Source organism: Chrysoperla carnea, chromosome 5 (assembly GCF_905475395.1).
Source record: "Chrysoperla carnea chromosome 5, inChrCarn1.1, whole genome shotgun sequence".
In the NCBI taxonomy this organism is placed as follows: Eukaryota; Metazoa; Arthropoda; class Insecta; order Neuroptera; family Chrysopidae; genus Chrysoperla; species Chrysoperla carnea.
The window spans coordinates 26,839,403-26,863,650 of record NC_058341.1 but is presented as its reverse complement, the minus strand read 5'-3'; positions in this window follow the sequence as shown (position 1 = coordinate 26,863,650).

Here is a 24,248-nt window from a genome sequence, read left to right as displayed (position 1 = left end):
ATAAATATTTGAGATTAAACATTTTTGCAAAAGTAGTTATGCAATTTTTGCCACTGTTTATTCGTAATAATGTAAATTGACCCATTGAGTTGTTTTTTAATTACATTCTTGTTGAAAGACTCTTTTATAGCAAAGATTTGATATCTGAAAAAAGGATAAGTATCAAGCTAAAAAATTTTATAGTGTACTCAGGGCATAAAAAGTGAGTTGAGAATACCTATTAGGGAGTCAAAAGTTCAATCTTCGTGGAAAACTTTCTTTAAGCCATTTTATTGTATATAAATTTTTTTATTTTTGTTTCATAAAAAATTATCCCAGCACTGTTATTCAACATCGTCTATACAGGATATTGTCACGGTTAACGCAGTCAATTGTTTATTTCTACTTATTTTAAAGAAAATTAGTATTTTTTGAAGCATTCAATATAATGAATGGATAAAAATTGCAATATTTAAAAGTAAACATTTTATTTCATTTATATTGAAATATGTTCATAAATTTAATTGCTCAGTCAAAACATTTTTATGATTGATTTATTAATAAAAAAAATTTTTAATATAACCATTACAGCCCTTGAGCATTTGTTTGATTAATAAGTAAATTAAATATTTTTTAATGTTCAGGATATTGTACCAACTATTTGAAATCGAAATTTTTGTAGATTTTTTGTTTGAAGTTAATATATTAGTCGTAATAAGAAGCGACAGTGAATGGAGCTGAGTTTGAAAAACGAATACCTAAATTTTCTCTGTATATATGGAGGAGCTACGGGAGTATACTAAAATGCATGTACTGATTTGAATTAGAGATTAGCGCTTTAATTCAGCAATGGGGCAAGTTATTCAATTGAAATATTTCCGAAACTACGCATCGTACGATAATACACCAATAGATTCTATTGGTGGTTAGGATACAAGATAAAGTTATTACTTACTTTAAACGATAAACTGTACCAGAGGAAATTCCTCATTAGGTTTACGTCTTTATAGGGTAAAAGTGCATAGGATCTGAATGGTGAAAATTTCAAACATCGCTCTTCTGTAAACTTGCCACTAGATTTTCTCTTATTCGATACTAGCTGATCCAACAGACGTAGTCCTGTCTTACCTATGAATATTGAATTCGATATCGATACCTCGAGATGACCCTACGAACTTCGTTTCATTATCAATTTATTTAATTGTAACTGTTGATCAGTGATTATTAATCTTCAATAATTTGTAGTTTCAATTCAATAATAGCTATACTATGCTTAGTCCGTAGACATCTTGAAAGTCCACCCCCTGCTTAGCCCACCTGCTAAACAAAAATTTTACTACTATCCTTTGGCCAGACTTTCGGCCATCGGCCTGGTTTAAGTCTTCGGCAGTGGAGCTCGCTGCACTCGCATATACCTCTAATATATACCTATTTACAATACCTGAATAATAATAAATAATATCTCAATATTTTTAAAATACTAGTTCACAATTCTTGAAAAATATGGTGGGAGCGCAAATAAATACATAAATATATAGTAAGGTAATATAAATACATTATTTATATGCGTTTCCACCATTTAGTGCATTTAATACTTTTTTCTAAAATTTTCTAATGTTCCACTCAACTTTCTTAATATTTTCTTAATTGTCATAATCTAATTATCTTGACAATTATTAACACAACAAAAAAAGAATTAGCGAAACTGTTCACGTGTGATTCTAGGACTTGAAAAAATAATCGTTCATTTTTATATAAATATAGATTGACTTTACGTGTATAATTTTTGAAAAATTCTCGAAACAAAGACGAATCGGTGAAAAGATCTATAAATATGGTTCAGCCTTTTATACATTTTATATTTATGTGTGAACGAATTTTAGTCACAAAATTGAACATATTTATTCGATTAAATAATGTTTAGTATGTGAAGCCTGTCAGTAGTAATTCGATGAAAATTAGTATATTTAAACAAATTATAAGAAATGTATTTAAATAATGTAATAGATAGATCATTATTGCATTACTTACACTGAATAAATAATATTTACGCTCTGTTTAATTTTAATATTATTTTATTTATAGGCAATAGTGTACACTATTATGCTTGTTTATAGCATTGTAAAACGTGTTCTGGCATAATGTTTTGGTAAACATGCACAAGTTTATATACTAATTATGTAATACGTCATACTGTAGGTACGAAGTATATTAAAGGTAGGTCAGTTTATTGTAATTGGGTCATTGAATTTTATAATCTATAGCAAAGTTGTTTTGGATTAGGCTGGATAAAGGAATATTGGAATCCACAAGGTATACAATTTTAACTGATTATTCAATAATTTTGAGAACCTTGAAAAGAACCTTATTTTGAGAATTACACCTTTTGTATGTGTATACCATGTGATGATGGGAATCGAATTAGCTACCCTAGGCATTCCACATACGAGATCTGACTATGTTTGACGGAATTAACAATTGAACTTCTAAGGTTGACGAAGAAATTTTAATGAGAACGAAATTTCAAATAATATATTTAACGTATACGAACAATTTTTTGTGGCACAAAATCTCCAAAATGAAAAATGATACTGATATCGGATTAACGATAGTCCTTGACTAAGAACGTTGCAGATATCACTAATAACGAAAATATTCTTCATACTAATTCAAACAATTAATTGATAAATGTAAGTATTGTAATAAAGAAAAATAAGGTTTTAATCATGGCTGAAGTTGCCGGAAAAGAAAGTAAGCGACAAAATAATAAAAACAACGTCAAATCGCCGTTGAAATTATTTTCCAAGTAAAGGTAAGGGTACTAGTGCATATTTACAAACAAATTCAAGAAAAATTTATACATAATATCCCGATATGTGAATTAATATTGTTGAACTTTCAAAAATTTCCCAACCGTATGTTCGAGTTCATTATGAATTTTACGGTATTGAGAACATTTTTAGTGACTTCTAACAAAAGAATTAGTTCAAAATTATGGATAAAAATAAATAATAAACGTATGAAACAACACAAATTTGGTAAAAAAAATTAAATCGAGTAAAATTTTCAAATGGTATTAAAATAATTCATTAAAGTTGTTTTTCCCACTTATTCTATTCCATTTTTTTTCATGTTCAATAAAATTATATTTAACCCAACGTAACGTTATCTTACGAAAATAAATCATACGTTTTTAAACGAGAATACCAAAATCCATTAAATAAAAGAAAATGAATATAAAATTTTTTTTAGACATTTATATGACAAATATAATTGACAAATTTTTTTAAAGAAAAAAAAATGACGTTTCAATAACTAATGTTCCAATCTAGATGTTATTTGACCCCCTCATATAAATCCCTATAAATATAAAAAAAAATAACGTAAAAAATATCATAATATTGAATTATTTAATGACGTTATTTTGTTTGAACGTGATGATCCCAATGTATAATCTTTTATTTAATGTCAGTTCAAATATTAAACATAATATTTGACGAATAAAATGTCTTCTAAGAATAATAACAGTCTAGAAAAAAAACCAAGTTTGTTAAAATACCGCATCGACAGAAAAAAATTCTACTTTTTATTTTTCTATGCTCAAATATTTCTCTTGCATTTTCTTTTTTCTACTGCAGTTTTGAACAGTTTGTTAAAATATTTCTATTTCAATATTTCCATTTCTCTGCTTTTTATAGATTTAACTTTATTTGAAATTTACTTCTTAATAATTAATTAACAAAAAAACCTTGCTTTAACATTCTTCTACTCCAAATAATTACATTCTCAAAGATTTATACTTTTAAATATTTCTGCTTTTAAACAATTCTCTCTTTCAAAGCACACTATTTCTAAAATTATTGAATTAACCTTCAAAACCAAACAAGTATCCTTGGAAACTAATGATAAATAATTGAAATTGGTAGGAGATTATCGATTATAATGGCCCACCATCCTAATATCTATATATATTTATATATAAATGTTATGTTCGTTTGTGAATTGCTTATGGACTCCAAAGTTCTGCATTGATTGATCAAATTTTTACCCGACATATAACCTGCTTCGAGGATGGTTTTTATGTATATTTAACCCCCAGGACATGAAAGTGAGGATGAAATTTTGTATGTGGGAAACTCATGTAAATAATTTTATGGACAAATACAGATTAAAGTTTGCCTAAATGTCGTGTTACTAGGGTTTTTTTTTAATTGCATGTGATTTAGAATATTTACAAAAGATAATTCTAATTATTATTCTCACAAGCAGTATGTTAGGAATGTCTCTTTATTAATCGAAAAATCATTGTACGAAAATCTTGAAACAATGGTTGGTTATAATGTATATATGTAAAGTTCGAACCGGCACAAATAGGCAAACCATTGAAGATAGAAACTTGGTATTTTTTTTAAAAACAGATTTCTAAAGCAAATACAGTGTACAAGATTTTTTTTCAAAATCAAATATTATGGATGCATATTTCATACAAAACAACTGATAGCTACGGTTCTATAAAATATATACTAAATTTCTCATTCCTGTCATGGACACGCATGTTCTTCCTATTTATGAACAATCGAATATTTTTCAAATATAATCAAGTGGTGGGGTATCAAATAAAAGAGCATGGCATTTACATTACAAAAAATGTCATCCCGGCGCAAGGGGATATGGGAGGAGTGATAGTGGGGATGAATGATCGTTTATTTTCAAATATACCAAATCTGGTACCAAATAAAAGGCCATGATGTGTACATTAAAAAACTGTAAGTTACATGAAAATCAGTTCAACCATTTAAAATTCAAAAGTTGTGAACTTTTTTATCGAGCACTTATCAAATTTGATAAAATTTAGAAGATAATTCTCATCTATTCCCATAATGTCGCACAGCGAAGTGCGGCAAGGTACAGCTAGTATGCCTATATATTGGCATGATATCCTTCCTGGAAATATATCGGAACCCCGGACCACTTTTTGAACAAATATAGGTGCATGTGCGCATTAGTTTAAAATTTGTTTTATCATTTTTATAGACAAACACTATACATTTGTTTCACATACATATTATATTTTATCTGTTTTGTATCTATTATTAATTTCACCAGAGTATAATGTACCACGTATGGATGTTTCGTTGTTCATTTGGTTTATAATCTGGTGTAATAAAATAGTATCAATGGCATACAACAACTTATTTATTATTTAATTTTAATAATACATTCATATCCCTCAATGGGGTCTGCTCTGATGCTTTATAAAACAGTATTAAATAACTTTTGTTTTTATGCATTTAAACAAAGGTTTTTATTGAAAATTGATAACATTATAATATTGTCTTTTCACAAATTTTTTTGGTTTATTCAATATTATTATAGGAGATAAAACGTATTCAATTTATAAAGCTTTACCGTCTAGCAAATAAGCTTTGGAAGAAGTTTGAATCCTAGAGTTATGAGAGTGCTATCTCGAAAACCGTTAATTGAATCGTATTTCAACCGGCATCGTTTTTGCCGTGTACAAAATAATCTAAAATCATGTTTTTACCATAATAAGAGAAAAAGAAATATTCTCTTCATACGTAAGACAAACGAGACTCATGCCTAGGGGTGCGAGGTAACAAAAGCTCGTCGTAATTTATCTAGTTATTAAGTACTGACTCAAATTTAAAATATATATATCCCCTAGAACAGTAGCAATGAGGTGCTTGCCTAGGGCACTCTCAACATTTAATTCAATTCTGAGTACGAATATTTTGAATCAACAAATTAATATTCCTTTACTTTAGAGTAATGCAAACTGTGATTATCTCAAATTATTGATACAACGCAGCCTATAAAGTTTTTTTTTTATATAAATGTTGTTTGCGTTTAAATTTATTCTAAATCTGTATTTACACAATAAATATTAATCACAATAAAAAATATTATGTTTGTAAAAATTTTCCACTAATAATAAGACGATATTTTTCAATTTTGACTACATATACACAGAAGCACAATTGATGTGGATGCTTGGATTATATGGGTTAGTTTGTTTGCTAGACCACGAAGACGCAAAACATAAAAATCTGACAGGCATCTCACACGACTTCTGTATATTTAAATAGAAATTTTAAACTTTTTTTAAATTTTCAATTGGACACGAGAATAGGGCTGGGGGCTTGAACAAAATGATTCGACTGGAAGAATTGACAATGCACAAATTGTAGACACTTTTTTATAATTTTTTTTTATTAATACGTATATTAGTTGTCTTTTGTAAAAACTTTTCGTGCAATCTCAAATAAAATAGTATGGAACCCAAATATAAACTATGCAAATTTCTTGACTGAAGCACTAGGTAATTGGCTGTTTGTTCACGTAAAAAGGGCGAAAATCGAGGATTATACACACATTATACCGGTGTAATGTGGGTCCAACATCTGATTATATCGAACTCTTACAATTATTTGCCTGTTTATGGAGGTAAGAGTATAAAATAATATATACACAAATATAAAATATTCTTTTTATATAAAAATATAAAAAGAAGATATTATATAAAGAGCACCAAAGAAGAACCCCTGTGTTACATACAGCTTTTCTCTGGCAACACGACATCGTACAATATCAGAACGTTTTAGAGAATATACCACCAACCAATGTGTGATATGTAAATGAAAAATGACAAGCTTTTTAATATGAACCGATGAGATATGGCGCCACAACCGACGCTTTTCTTTGGCTTCTGTGTCATTTTTATGTATAAAAAATATATTGTGTGTTAATTCAATGCAGATATTTTTTTTAAAGATAAGGCTAATGAGACCATGCCATTTTTAATAAATAAATAAAAAAAAAGAAGATTAATGAAGTATATTTTGATTTATTAATTTTATAAAAAAATAATTTTTATATTTATCGTTCATTCTTAAGTTTATTAGGTTACTTTGTTTTTTATTTTAACCGAATTATAATTGGTGAAGAATTAACAAGCTTTATAATGCCATTTCTATTATTCTTAAAGCAATTTTTATATAATTCGAGTATAATTTTTCGTTATTTTTGTTTATTGATTTACAAGTTGAATATTATGTTTTGTGTTTTAAATCATATTCTATCTAAATTATTGGTAAAAAATTTGTTGCGCTAAATTGCAGGTTTAAACTTAAAGTTTAAATTACATGAAAGGGCATCACCTCCAATATAATCCGTGAGTGCAGTATGGTTTTGAACAATGGATTAGATATTAACAAAATTTTAATTTATATCGGTCTCAGAGAATTCTAAATAGTATCTAGGATACGTATTAAAATGTTACTTTCATTTTAAAAGCACCGTGGCTGACTTCAATGAAGAGTAATCTGAATGCCGTTTTTTTTTACCTTCATCGAACAGTTAAGAGTGAATGGGTAAATAATGTGTATCAAATGTGGTTTGGTTTTGCTCAATTCGAGCTGTCTTTAGGCTCAAAATCAACATAAGTAAATTAGCTTTCCAATGAATCTAATATCGTGGCGATTGCTATTATTATTATGTGCTTAATTTCAATTTAAAATTTTAGTACCCACAATAAAAGTATTTTTTATTTAAAAATTTATTTAAAAAATAAAAAAACATATGCATATCAAATATGGTGGAACCGATGGGGAAATTAGGTCATACTCAATTGTAACCCGGGAAATGATTCAAATTGAATTTGCAAAATTTCAGGATATATCTACATACATACTAACAACTGAAGTTAAATAGTAGCTTGTAATATTATTGTAATAAGATCAAAATAGTTTCAATAACAATTTAAAAAAATCTATGTAACTTTTTAATTTCTAAAACATTATAAACTTGTTTTATATCGTTTTATATCGCGTATCAATTTCACAATAGAAAGTTTCTGATTTACTTTGAGTATTGAATTACATCTACATTCATGTTTCTTGTTCAAAAGTACAAAGGTATGTGTTGGTGAGATAAATTTAGATAAGTATCTGTATTTGATATTAAATATCTACTTGTATTAGTAAATTATGTGCCAGATTGATAAACATAATATAGAATATTAAAGAAATTGGCATTATTTTCTGAAAATACATGATAAATTATTTTCAAATCCTTTTTTAACCCCTGACTAACAAAGAGAGTTGTTTAAGTTTAACGTGCCTGTTTATTTATGTATCTGTGTATTTCCGTGTCTGTCCGTGGAATTGTAGCTTCAAAACGGATAAACAATTTTGATTATTTTTGAAAATAAAAACTTTTTTAGTTTCTTATTTTTTAAGGAGGATCCCTCACCAGTAATAGAAAAAAATAAATTAGTAGAAAATGATCCAAATTTTTAGTATGTTGTAGTTAACGATACATATTATTAAATCAAAAAAAATTTGGGTATCTTATCGATCAATTAAGAGAGTAATTAATTAATTAAAAATACAATAAATAACATACCATCCTCATATCATGCTATCTTATTTAGTGTATTTTTAATTAATTAATTACTCTCTTAATTGATCGATAAGATACCCAAATTTTACACTGTTATCGAAATAATTTTCTATTCTTAGACTATGCTTACAACTATTTACCTCAAAAATTTAATATCTTTTACCGAAAATTGGGTGTAGGAAATAATTTTTTCAAACAAAAGTTTTGGTGACAAAGAAAAAACCAAAGTAGACTCTATTTGACCATAAAGACGCCCCCGTATATGAAAACTCATCAAAATACTTTCATTATTTTTATTTTCCTTAGAGGGGAACTTATTCATGTTTTCGCGATTTTTGATATTCGATTCTCTGTCTTCAAAATAGATTGTAGTTTTAAAGAAAGTCACGTTGTACATGTGATGTATACTAAATTTGTTACCTTGCGTACATATATAGCTACCTACATGAGATTTATATTAAATTTTGTTCTATAGTTTGTTACATTTAGAAATATTGATAGCTAGAAGAAAAATTTGATTATATTGATTTGTTTCTCAAAATCAGCATATTGTTTGAATTTCAGATCGAATATTTGCATTTTTCTTATAATAAGCAGAATTTTTTTTAAATTAAGTAAACCAATTTATTTTATTGCTAGGCATTACAAATAATTCGTTTTTGCTTCGAATGATTTAAACTTTTTTCGAATAATTCATTAGTTTTGATAAAAAGAAAATCATATGTTTTGCTGTATACACAATTTTAAGATAAATTTGAATTATTTCGAAAGCTCGATAATGGTGCTATCATTAACGTAATATTGCTGTAACTATTAAATTGTAAAACGAGCTTAATAAACGTACATAGGATACATTCAATTCAATGCCCAGAGAAGTGTGCGATTTTAAAAACGCTATATAACAAAACTACATCAATTTTCTCAAATTATTTTTTTATATTCTTAAAATAGATAAAAAACATTTAAGAAAATTAAATAAATTAAAATTGAAGAAAATTGAAATTAGTCAGGTCTAGCTAACTATATTTACGACTTTAACATGTTAAGGGGACAAAAAATTGATGTTTTTGGGTTGGTTTTCGGAGAGATTATATTATTTATGGTAAGAAAAATTATAGAATATTATGCAAGAATGTTAAAGTGCGTTTTTAAAATTACCCACTTCTTTGATCCACCCTGTATATAAATATAAGCATTAGACTTAAAACCAAAAATTATTGAGATGATAATTTTATACAAAGCCTTTTAAAATGAATTTAAATAATAAATTATTTAGTCATAAAGGTGGCTTTTGTTTCCGGCTACCAGACTATAAAATATAATAAGTAAAGTCTATGGTGTAATAGCAAATATCTTATACCGTAGTAACACGAAGAATGATTCACTACACACTTCAGTGAGGCGTATAAACTTTTTAAACATTATGTTTCATAGATTTTCCCAATAGTATTAAAAAGGTTTTCAACATATAAATACAGTGGGTCACAAAAACAGATTGGCAGTAAAAATTTGGTTGTTCGATATAGCGGGCATTGGCGGTCAAAAGGTTTGTACTCATTTGAAAAAAATTGAGAAAAACGAAAAAAAATTTTTTTTGGAATTTGATGATGGACTCGGTTGGTGGGGAAATTTTGATTCAAAAAGTATAAAAATTAGGTTAATTTATTGATTAGATGCACACTTTCTGAGATATCGCAATATTTGGATCGATTTTAGACCGTATCTCAAAAACTATTCGACAAGTCATCAACTGCATCCGATTTTTGGTACTTCTTGGGTCAAAATTATCTTATATACTGAGTTTTATCGAAATTGGAGATAAAAAAAATTTGGTAATGTATATTTGAAGATACTGTATTTCGTACAACGTAGATATTAGATCCAAGAAAGATAAAACATCAGATTCACATGTGAATATATGTGTTAGATGTATGTGCCTTCAGAGCTTGACTACTTTATAGCTAGCAAGAGTTAGCCTTGTACTTATATAATAAGTAAAATGATGGTATTTTCGATACTATATACGTATGTATATGTGTTTATACTTGTGATGTCAGCTACAAATAAGAGTGAAAACAGTGAAAACTCTTTATGAATTATTAATGAAATCTTATAAGCCTCTTCGAAATGCTTGTTAAGTTCTTTTTAACATTATATCTATGTAATATGCTATGCATCTCATATAGTATATTACATGTATATTGAACATATCGAAGCTAAATGTAGGAGTCACGCTGAATCTAAAAGGAATTGGTATTCAATTTTGAAAATTGATATTGACATTTTAGTTTTTCGTTTTATTTTTGAAGAAGGTTTTCCTTGTTTTTTTTTAAACGAAAAATTATTTTCTCTCCCTTTTGAAATAAGAATGGTTGTAGTAAAAATAACAACAAATACAGTGATTAGGAAGTTGCCATTTTTCCACTAAAACATTGAACCAATGTAAAGACTTGTTCAATAAGATATTACCACATAAATTTTGTCCAAAAAGATGTTATCAATTAAATAGGAGAAACACATTCTTCAAAAAAATAGCTTTGAAATTTCAAATAGTATCTTCCTTGTCATACATCATTTGAAAGGGGCATAAAATTATCTATTCAACATTCGTCAAAGTTTTCGGAGAGTTCGAAAAAAGAAAATATTTGTGCCTACCTAAAAATATCGGCTATTTCGACCTTGAAATAAAAACATTTCTTAATTATGTTTTTTAATTTAATTCCAATACGCAATATTTTGCTAATATTAATTGATTTCATACCTTCATTTTCACTTGATGGCTTGACGCATATTACATATTTGGCCATATCTTACTTTTATAATAATGCTCATTTTAGGAGCATCGAAAACCCGGTTCATGAATCTCTTTGTTAGAAATATTCAATGTATATAAAAAGTTCTATAATATAGACTTTGTTTTGTAATATTTTACGTGTTATTTATTATTAATAAATTTCATAAAATTATTATAAGCTTTCGTTATTATTTAAGTTTTAATAGAAATTATATTACAAAAATTTTTATGAAATTGATTTTGTTTGTAAGTAAATTAAAAATAAGTTGAAATTTGGTGGCAATTTTTTGGAAAGATAAACTGAACCAATCCCATAAACTTCCTTTGATAAAAGTCAGTCAAGTCGAACTTTGTGTAAATATCTTAAAAACCTACATTAACTGAATTATAACCTATGTATATCTCATAATTTTGAGGTATCTTATCTTAACTTCCAACACTTTCTTAATTAAAAAGTCGAGCCTTGTGATTCAACTTTATTTCAATTTTCAAAATGGGCTAGATAAATGTTTAACTATCCACTAAAATTCTTATTAGATAAAAACTTCTTTTTTGCCATTTAAGCAATGTCTGTCGGGGGCATTAAAAACATTTCATTTCACCCAGTAAAAGCTTGTTGTTTGGTTACATTTTGTTACAACTCGACTAGTTACGACTAGCTGATCAAATTTCAATTGCTGTCGCAAATAAGGCAGTATTCGTTTTGTGGGAACTCAAAACGATTTCGTGTATATTTTGATGCTAAAAGTGCCAACAAAACAAAAAGTGCGCTTTATCAGCGTAAACGTCTAAGCAATCTTATAGCGAGGTCCAAATTGAGGTCGCACACACGCTCCCACTGTGTAAGCCCGACATTGCTACTGTATTAAAATATTTTATTATTTCGTTATAACATCAGTAAAATATTCACAATAATATTTATCATGTAATATTAAGAACGTTGCAATTCAGTATGCAAATCAAGAGATATTAAATAAAATATGCATACAGAGGATGCAACTTGAATGTAATCTATGTGACATAATATCATAATATTTTACGTCACAATAATTTATTGATAAAATTCATTTTTAACCCCCGACTAAAAAGAGGGTGTTATAAGCTTAACGGGTCCGAGTGTCTACCTGTAGTATCGTAGATCCTAAACGGATGAATTGATTTTGATTTTTTGTTTGAAATCACTCAAACAAAATATCAAATTTATTCGTTTAAGAGCTACGAAGTCATAGACGAATCGATCAGACCTGTTTTTGTGGCTGAGTAAATTTTCTTAATAGCTAAGAACACTCTTGATCAAATTATCAAATTACCTTTCAAACAAAAGCATGAAAATAAACGAATCTACCAGCCGTGATTTAATGTCGGGGGTTTCTTTAAATTTTTTGTTTATTATTATTAATAAATTTTAATTAATTTTCTTTTTGTTTATCATTTGACTTGAGGCAATAAGATAATTCATGAGAATCATGATAGTAGGATTAAAGGTAGTTTAAATAAATTGTAAATTGTATAAATAACTATTCAAAAGTATTTAATTTTGCTTCGAAAATACTGTCATCAATGTTTCAAGCACATATTCAAACTAGTTGATAGTTGAAACTTTGTTAACAGACCACGAAACTTTTTAAATGAAAAATAATTTATTAGTTTTTACATTATAAAATAGGTTAGCAGAGCGGCTAAATTTTTTATAGAAGCATTGTTTCGAAGTTTTTTAGAAAACAAGTGAAAACACACAATTGACTGAGTTAGTTGTTGAAATACCATGTATAGGCAGTGTTGATTACTCTTTCACATTACACATACATACATGTCACACATATACCACTAGTTCGATTTACATCTAGGCATATAAATATCGCGAGTATGACAAAGTACATGCGTTAAGCAATGCATCTTAGTAAGAGATATTATAGATGTTATATGAAATTGCAAAAAAAGAGTTGTATCGTGGCTTCGATGTCTTTTCAGCTATACAACAGTTCTTCTGTTGTGTGCCTGCATAGAGTGGGAGAGAACACATGTATATAATACTGCTCACTTAGATGCATTATATAACAATTTCAGCTTGATATGTTTTTTCGTTTTTTAGTTATCGTGATGACAGATGGAAAGACGACAGACAGACAGACCGAAAATGGACTAATTTAATGATTTTATGAACACCTATACTTAAATTTTGTTCATAGCATCAATATTTTTAAGCGTTACAAACTTGGGACAAAACTTAGTATACCTTGGTATATTTCATATACATAAACTAAAGTAAATAAACAAAAAATCGAAAAAAATTTATGGTTTCTGATTTGGATAAAACTTAATATATAAGGTAATTTTGACCCAAAAAATTCAAAAATCGTATTCATTTGATGATCGGAAGCATAGTTTTTGAAATATCACCCATTATCCCATATTTTGGCTCGATATCTCCGAAACTAGTTTCCTAATCGTTATATAAATACGATTTTTGTAAATTATGATTCAAAATTACCTTATAAACAGAGTTTTATCGAAATCGGAGCCAACTTTTTTTTTTCGATTTTTTCGATTTTTGTAAAGGGGTACCCCTTAAAAAAATTCCAAAAAAACGAAAAAAATTTATGGTTTCTGATTTGGATAAAACTTAATATATAAGGTAATTTTGACCCAAAAAATTCAAAAATCGTATTCATTTGATGATCGGAAGCATAGTTTTTGAAATATCACCCATTATCCCATATTTTGGCTCGATATCTCCGAAACTAGTTTCCTAATCGTTATATAAATACGATTTTTGTAAATTATGGGTCAAAATTACCTTATAAACAGAGTTTTATCGAAATCGGAGCCAACATTTTTTTTTCGATTTTTTCGATTTTTGTAAAGGGGTACCCCTTAAAAAAATTCCAAAAAATCGAAAAAAATTTATGGTTTCTGATTTGGATAAAACTTAATATATAAGGTAATTTTGACCCAAAAAATTCAAAAATCGTACTCATTTGATGATCGGAAGCATAGTTTTTGAAATATCACCCATTATCCCATAGTTTGGCTCGATATCTCCGAAACTAGTTGCCTAACCGTTATATTAATACCATTTTTGAATTTTTTGGGTCATAATTATCTTATAAACAGAGTTTTATCAAAATCAGAGACAAAAAAATTTTCTCGATTTTTTCGATTTTGTATAAAGGGGTTTTTCAAATTTATTTTCATAAACGTTGTTTAAGTATGCTTTAAGACATAATTTAAGTTACAGAACGCCAAGATATGATAACTCATCGAACAAATCTCTTCGATTATTTAATGTTTCGAACAAAAATTAATTGTTTAGTTTTCTTCTAAATACGAGCATCCCACGAAAAATGATACACACTGTATATTCGGAAGTATAAATGATAAAACCAAATGTTGATTAGAGCTATTTGGCCAATAGTCAATCGTCAAAAAATTAGGAAGCCATAAAATCAGTGACTATAAACTTTAATAATAATTTTATTTTGCATTGTAAATCAAATAGAAACATCTTTTCCACCGGATGCATGATGATAAAACCAACATATACCATTCATATTTTCCAAAATGAATAAAATTTCTATATATATATATATATATTTTTTTTTTTTTCAAAATTAAATAAGAGTAGTAAATTATTAAAAAACTAGCAGTAACCTCGATGTAAACCGCAACATTTTAATGTAATTTGATCACACATATTTTATTTATATATGAACAATCTAGTTTAATATTGAAAATTATTATAAAAGCAAACATATGTTACATTTACATTTAAACAGTGCGGCTCAACGAAAACCTCTGCAGATAATTACATGTTCTCTTTTAGAAGAAAATATTCAGTTAGAAAGCATTTCCTTTTGCTACTACTCATACCAATTTTTTGAAGATTTCATAGACTCGAAAGGTTTTGTTAGATTCGGTCATGTAAACAAATAATTCATGAAATATTATTAAGTCCTGTGCTGTTGGCCTTCAAATCACGCAGTGTTTTTATAGGTTTTCAATCGTAAAAAGCATTGAAATGAGAAGAAATTCCAAGACCGTTCAAACAGTCTTGCTTACCACAATACATAAGCTTGGTATTATTATTATTCTTATCCAAGTATCAAATCATCCTAGAAGATTTAAAAAACTATGAAAAAGGCCTTTAAATTTAGTGTCATTCTTATTATCTTGTGTATGGGAACGAATAAGGGTCTATATTTTTTCTTCTGCTTCCAATTTTATTCCTCATTACACTGTATTTCTGTATGAGGTCATTCTGGTATATTCTATAAAAGAATCAGTTTTATAGTAGTTGATAATAATTTTTTAGCATTATTGCCAGCACATTGTGTGATGGAATCTTCGTCATACATACAATGATAGTTTTATAAAATTGCCAGCTTGTCAAATATAATCGTTGTAGATCTCTCTATGCACGAATTTGTATAAAACCAGCAGCGTTAGTGGTTTGAAATATGTTTTTGCATACACAATAGCATTACTACCTTTGCCAGTGTGCACAAAGATATATTTTCTTCACAGAGTAGTGTGCATATTATAAGAATAACAAACCAAGAGAGTATCTCGATTGTAGTTTTGAATTATTATAACTTTTAAAAGCCACTAAAACTATTATAACTCATATAGTCCGGAGGCTGTATAATTCTTTGTAAAATTCATGTAAAATATAAGAAACAAGTGTCAAAGAATTGTTTAATTTCGTGAATTCCATGCCTGTTAGTCTGCCTCTCGGCTTGGCCTCCTCTCTGTTCCTTGTCTCTTGCCTCCTTTTCCATCTGTTTCTTGATAACCGATTTTGAGGATCATTTTTTAGATATATCCGAATACGGAACCCTAAACTTGCGCATGAAAAATAGCTAAGAACACTTTCAATTAAATAATCTATGAAACGAAATAAAGAAATTAAAATCGGTTTATTCGTTTAGGCGCTACGATGTCACGCGGACAGGCAGACACACAAAGATCCCCTTTTTGGTTCGAGGGCTAAAAATATCATTAATCACAGTGTTTGAAATAGTTTTAAAGAATCGTGGTACAAAAGAACTTTACAGAGTTAGGTTACAAGTTAATTTGACAGAAATAACTTCCAAAAAAAAAAAGAAAGATTAAAATCTAAATATCAAACTTCTTAAAATGAAAAGGTAATTAATAAAGCCACCATTTACCATCAAAATTTTTATTCAGCAGTCAGTACGAAGATTAACTAGCGAGCTCGGTAGCTAAAAAGTGGTTTCTATTTGGGTATGACTCGAAGCCATCAACTTTTTCCATAGAAATTAAAAAACAATATATATAAAAAGAATTTAAAAACTATTTTTGTTTAAATATTTTTTAAATAAATTCTATACATTTGTCACAATTTCAAGTAATTAAAGGATTAAACATTTTACTCCAATGTCTGTTATATTTGTTAAATTTTGAAACACACTGCATCTTATTAGTGTTTAAAAAGTCTTTAATATATTATTTCTATTCTATAAAGTCTATGACTATGCACATCGGTATAGTAAACATGGCTTGAGGTCGAATAAATACCATCTTTTAACAGTATTAGCTTAATAGCTTTAAAATGTTATACTTAAATTTAAGTCGTTGTATAGTATAGGCTCCCATTCCCCAATCCATTTAAGTCGTTGTATGGTATAGGTGTACCCATTACCCAATTCTCTTTGGGGTCCTTTTATATGATTCGTAGAAGAATTTTATACTTATTTTATCAAATGCTATACATTTACTTTATAAAATAAAAATCAGGCGAATCGTCTAACTTCTATATAACGACTTCGTTACATAAATGTTGTGTCGCAAATTAAAAGAACTATAAATACATTATTTGACAACAAATCAATGATGTTTTTAACCCCCGAACCAAAAAGGTGTCTTAACCTCTATGCTTTGTTTCATTTGAAAGATAATTTAATGGAAAGTGTTCTTAGCTATGTTTGTATTAAGAGCGAAACTCGGAATAATTAAAAATAAGCTATGATCGTCAAAATCGGTTCAGTTTGGAGAAAGCTCTAAGAAAAAAGGTAATTTAATGGATAGTGTCCGAAAATATGCTTTGAATGGGAGTTTAGGGTTCCGTACCCAAAAATTGATCGGGAATTTTGTTACAGGATAGAAAATTTAAGAAGATAAATAAATTGTTGACAATTTCACACAATAAATTTAATTTCCCGGTATAGAAAGCTATTGATTAGGGTCCGATATTAGAAATCTTTACGTTTCATGGCCAGGATAAGGCATTAACATCCATTTGGAGAAGGAGTATGTGAACGTGTGTGTACGTACGTACGTATCGCTTCGATATCGCGCGAACATAATTTCGATACTTCTGAGTCACCCAAGTATGACATATGAAAAGCTTGAGGTTATCTTGCATCTATTTTAAAAATATTTATTTAAGCCTAGTAAAAAATGTTAGTTGTGAACAAATATAACATGGTAGCAAGTAAATCAAGAAAATATTTACTTGTTATACTTTAATTTTTAATCAGTCAAATACTTGAATTTAGTATTGAAATCGTTGACTCAGGAAGTATTTACTTGTTATAAGAACATCAGCAGCCGGGTTAAACTTTATTTAAGTGTATTTTATTTTTCCTGCATTCTTTAAAATTTGTTAATAAATAATTTGAAAAACTATTTGAACATGGAGGAAATGTTACAGATATAGTATGTTAGAGCAACGGTGCTGCGATGTATAGAGACAAAAAGAAAATAGGTGCATTTAACATACTTAGGTGGTATTTATTTACAAGTATTGAACGTGAATCAAGTTTCAAATATTGGCACTTGTGAAACATTCAGAATGTTTCTGTTGAAGAAGTTTAAAGTTATCATTCGTATATAAAATATGATATTCGCGCATTTGTTGAAAACTAACATACATGTAATATGTAAACATACATACATACATATAAGAATAAAATAGTATCACTATACCGTAACACTGATGTTGAAATAAATAGGACATATATTATTTATGCATCTATATGTAAGCATGTGCATTTATTCTTCAATTTATGTAATAAAATGAATCTGAAAACATTAAAGTATTATTACTTACTTGTTATACCCTGCATATATCAAATATCTAACAAGGTATGCTAACTTTAGTCCTAGGTTTGTAACGCATAGAAATATTGATGATACGATCAAACTTTTGGTATATACTGTGCCCAAAAAATAAGGTGACATTGTATTTATTTTGAAAGTTCTTTCAAAATTAAAATTCTTTCATCCTCTTCAAAGTAATCTCCTCCCGATGAAATGCACTTATGTCAACGGATTTTCCATTCTCCGAAAGACTGGTTGTAGCCACTTTCCGGGATTGCCTTCAGTTCCGTCTTCGCTGCGGCTTGAAACTCCTCTATCGTATCAAAACGGTGTCCCCGGAGTGGTCTTTTGAGCTTGCTGAACCAGAAGTCGCACGTCGCCAGATCAGGTGATTACGGTGCTTGCGGAATGATATGTGTTTAGATTTTGACAAATTAATCACGAATTATGCAGTATGGGACGGTGCATTAGCGTCGTTTAAAAACCATGAATTGTCTTTCCACAACAAAAGAGATAACAAGCTGAAATTTTAAAGCGTGCTCAAGACATAAAAAGTGAGTTAAAGTTCGTAAATAAGCAACATAGGCAAATTGAGTCCTGGGTCTGTAAGACCCATCTTGTAAGCCGTTAAAGATTGATCAAAAATTTTCGTTACTTATGAGGGTGCAAATTAGAACTCTCTTCAAAATTATAAAAGATAGGCAATTGAAAATTTGCAGGTAACTTCAACTATTGGTCTTGTGAAACACTCTCGAAAAACAAAAAAAAGTTCTAGAAAACACTTTCAAAAATTTTCGAAAAACCAAATAAATTGCGGCTGAAAGTACTCCATAGATTCTGCTGGTTTTTTTAAACTCTTCTGATTTATAAATAATAATGCAAGCACTGACATTCAACATTTTTTATACAGAGTATTTTAACAGTTAACTCAATCAATTGTTTGTTTTCACTTGTTATTATTAATTTTTGTTTTCAATCAAGATATAGGACGATATTGTTATTCTGATTTAAAGTCCAATTGGGCTGAACCCTCTGAATCCATTCGTTTTGGAATTAAAACCTTTTTAATAGTCAGAAACATTTCGTATTTTTATATGAGTTAATCATTATTAAAATATAATACCGATTGAATATACACCTATTTCGACATCCAATCAGCTTTAACGAATCTGATTCCTTGTGGATGAGCTTTATAATACCGCAAACGGAATTGGTTACGCCTTAACCAACTCAACTAATAGGGTTGACAATGGTAATAGCGTAAACAATCAATTATAAAATATTGAAGAACAGTGCTATTTTTGGAACCCCAAACTTATAAAAATATAGGTTAAAAACACCAAAAAGTATAGGATTTCAGAGAGTCAAGTACCTACTCACATTTGGCTTCATATAGTACAAAATATTATACATAAATAACAAATATGGTAGATACTTGAAGTTTATATTGTTGTTACACTTTTGTGTATTGCAAAATGTAAGTATTATATAACAATTTTCTAAAAATATATATAAGTTGCAATATCATATGGGTAATCTTGAAACATACAGGATAAAGAAGTTGTATAAGTATGTCCAGGTTGCAGCTTTCAAAGACGTGTTATAGAGTTGAAAACTCTGGCAAAAAATTTCGAACAATTTTTTATAGTACAAGAGTCACCCATCTGATAACCAGATGAGACATATTTATACCATGTATATATGAAATATGCCATAGTATACTAAGTTTAGTCCCAAGTTTGTAACGCTTAAAAATATTGATGCTACGAACAAAATTTTGGTATAGATGTTCATAAAATCACCTAATAAGACTATTTCCGGTTGTCTGTATATCTGTTGGTCTGTTAACACGATAACTCAAACACGAAAAGAGATATCCAGCTGAAATTCATAGTGTGCTCAGAACGTAAAAAAGAGATCGAGTTCGTAAATCAGCAACCTAGACCACCAATTGGGTCTTAGATTCGTAGGATTTTTCTGTAAACCGTAAGAGATAGAACAACAGTTTAAATGTAAAAAATGTTCCTTATAAACAACAACTTTTGTTTGAAACATTTTTTTGTAAACATCACCGTTTACCCACAAGGGCGGAAATAAGATGCAAATTTTATAATATGTATTATATGGGATTATCAGTTAGGAATGTGTGGCTATCTAAAATTAGACAACTTTTTTTTTACTTACGTGTCGTCAAAAAACAGTTGCGTCATCAACACTGTATATAATGGTATTTCAACAATTAACTCAGTCAATTGTTTGTTTTCACTTGTTTTATGAAATTTTATTGATTTTTAAATTCTTCTATAATTGGACACTCTTTTTCAATAGAAAAGTTTTCAAGAGTTTTTTTAATTAAATTAATTTTTATGAACGGTTTTTCAGGCAAGACTATACCTTTATTTTCTTAATGACGTAAAAATGTCAAATTTTGTCTTTACTTTTTGTATACTGTCTCTACGACTATTCTTAAAGCAAATATTCTGTTATCGAAGATACATACCGTTAGTAAATATAATGTAGACGTATGTATGTGCTACTAGTAAAATTTTATTTATTGTATTTTCTATTTGGATGTCTTATATTGTAATAAATATGTCTTAGATGTAATGTAATGATATTGTTTTTGGAAAACAATATATCATCATTTCTATTTATAGAACTTATATAATAGTGTAGAAATATTATATTTAACTATTTTATCTATATCTGTAGAAACTTCTATTTTATATAACGAATGTATTCTTCTCTCTAAAACAATTTTCATTATATAATACGAAGTCAATTGCAATTGTCTATAAAATTTCTATTTATAAGACAAGTAAAGTTATAATTAAAACAAACGTAATGGTATAAGTGCTACTAACGTTATGAAAAAGTTGATTTCAAGACGTCTGGATTTTAGATATTTGTTTGTTTTTGAATACGCTTTTATTAGCTTCATACGTATGTTAGTATGTTAGTATGTAATGGAAACTTTGAACATGATTTTGATCCCCTTCAAAACGTCAGATTAACTCAAAATTTGGCATACTTATCAAGGACCGATGACAATACAATAATTTAAAAGTTTTTAAGTTTGTTTGATTATCCTGATCAGGATTTTCAGGATTTACGGTTTCCATATCTGTAAATATATACATTTATTTGCGCTCCCACCATATTTATACTGAATTTTTGATAAATAAATAAAAGTCAATAAAAAACACAAAGTAAATTTTAAAAAACTTAAAACTATACTTTTGTAACTAGCTGAACTAAAAGGTAGAAAATAATTTCTTTAAATTCAAAAAAATTATTTTATCGTAAAAAAGTGTGGGGTGCTTTTTAAGATATTATATAATCACTTTACTTTTACCAATATCTGTCTATAAAATATTTTCAATAATTAAAACTTAGCACTCCACGCTTTTTTACGATAAAATCATTTTTTCGAATTGAAAGAAATCATTTTGAAATAAGGTGAGGACGAAGTTATCCTAGCACGTGAGAACTGCTGCTTATTACTAGTGCGAATTGCTAAAGATAGCTGGTTTTAAATAATTTTTAAGGAAATTTATAAAATCATTGATATCTCTTTTCGTTTTTGAGTAATAGTGCTCACAGACGGACAGACAACCGAAAATGGGCTAATTAGATTTTATGAACACCTCTAGCAAAATTTTGTTCATCAATATTTTTTTTTCACCAAACTTGGGACTAAATTTGATTATATCTTAATATATTTCATATATAGATACATGGTATAAAAACTAATATGGGAATAGATAAGTCATAATGAAGTAAATCTACAAATTTTCTGTATTATATATCTTTTAAAGATTATTAATCCTTCCCTAGACAATTTATTTACTTCGCAATACTATCTCCTTTATCAATGCTACAAAGTATCACGTTCTTGGTAGATCACGTTCTTCGTGGTAGTATAGTATAAGTTAAAAAACTATTATATCTACTTTTATAAAAATAATGTCTTCTTTTAATTTCTACTAACTTTATAATTATACAAATACATTTTTAATACTTCTATAGTTAAATATATATAATTAGTTTAAATAGGTTTATTTAAACGTGAAAGAACAATTTAATATTACATAGTTACCTTACAGTGTTGTATACTTATTGAAGATCATAAAAACAGGATTAACTAGGTAACCAATTGTAGTTTTATCAATGTAATAAAGTTTATAATTACTAGTGGAAACTAAAACAATAGATAATCAACACACAACATTACAGCGAACTGTTACAAAATACTAAATAGTTACATTTGAATATAACTAAATTGAATTTAAAGCTTATTTTATTGTTCTTTAATTGTTCTACCGATATTATACAAGCAAAACGATTTACAATTAAAAATTAAAAGTACTATTGTTATTTTTCATTTGTTATAAGTGTTTTAAATATTTTTAACTGTATTAGTTTGATTTTATACCAATCTATATATATACAAAAGAATGGAAGCTGACTGATCGATCAACGCGCAGCTGAAGCCACTGAGTCTAGAAGAATGAAAATTTGTACAAATGTTCCTTAAGTTACGTAAGCAAGAAAAGATTTTCGGAAATTAATCCCTCAAGGAGTTAAAATCAGTGTTGAATTTTGAGGTTTCAATGTAAAAAATGATATATGAGCACTACGCATGGTTCACTACACAAGTTTCCTGTATTACTATTTTCAAAATATTCATTCTTCAAGGGGGTGAAAGTTTATATGAAACTCTGTAATTTTGGTGTATAAAAAAGTATTTTTAAATAAGGTTAATTTAATGATTGGATGCGGAGTTTCTGAGATATCACAATGTTTGGATCGATTTTAGTCCACATCTCAAAAACTATTCGACTAGTCATCAAATGCACCCGATTTTTGTACTTTTTGGGTCAAAATTACCTTATATACTGAGGTTTATTGAAATTAGAGATTAAAAAAAAGGTTCGATTTTTTGCAATAGAAGATAAAGCCATCTTATCAGTTTCCAATACCTTTTTGACCAAGTTACGAACTGCTCTATCAAGATTTGAATTTGCATCAAGTACTTAGCTTTTATAAACTTACCAATATTTATGAGTACTTAAGAAATTATTGTAAAATAATCAAATTATATTTTATAAGCAAATGAGTAAATAAATACATTCTACAAAACGTAGTTGGCCACGGGTATAATTTTACCAAAAAAGTTGCCCATGATAATATTTCGCTATATCTTGGTTGATACAGATAAGCTAATACCTATATTGTTAGAAAAAAATTGCTGTTCTATAAAACAATAATTGAAATTCTTCAAAATATATTTATGAAATTCTTATAAATAATATTTAATAATTATTTCGTATTATTCGTTATGACTTTCATAAAATGTTTAGAATTTATAATTAAATTTTACGAACTAATTAATCAAGTATTTCTTTGTTTGATCTTTTAATATAAATACCAAAACTAAAATGTATATTACAATAATATAAGATAAATCGTAAATAATATGGATTGTATTCAAACAGAATGGTTTCTATAAAAGGAGCTTACAGAAATAATTATTCTACGAACCTTTACTTTTACTGTGATGATATTTATAAAATAAAATAGTATCAAAAAATTCCGTAAGCTTGTTTTTTAAAGTAAATGGTATGTTTCGATATTGTTATATTGCATCCTCTAATTTTCTTTGAGCCCTGGATCCCAAAGTTAACACCTTACGGCAAAATAATCACGAATACGTCAGCCATATTTTAAATTTTCTCCAAATTAAAAATTTAATTATTACCAAAAAGTTCATAACGTCAAGCCCCACCGTTCATTGATACTAAAAATTATTCGACCAGTCATCAAATGCATCCGATTTTTGTACTTTTTGGTCAAAGTTATCTTATATTATGAATTTTATCGAAATTGGAGATCCCCTTTGAAAAAATGGAGAAAAACGCAAAAAAATGTTTGTTTTGGAATTTGATGAAACTCGATGGATGGGGTAATTTGGATCCAAATAGTTTAAAAA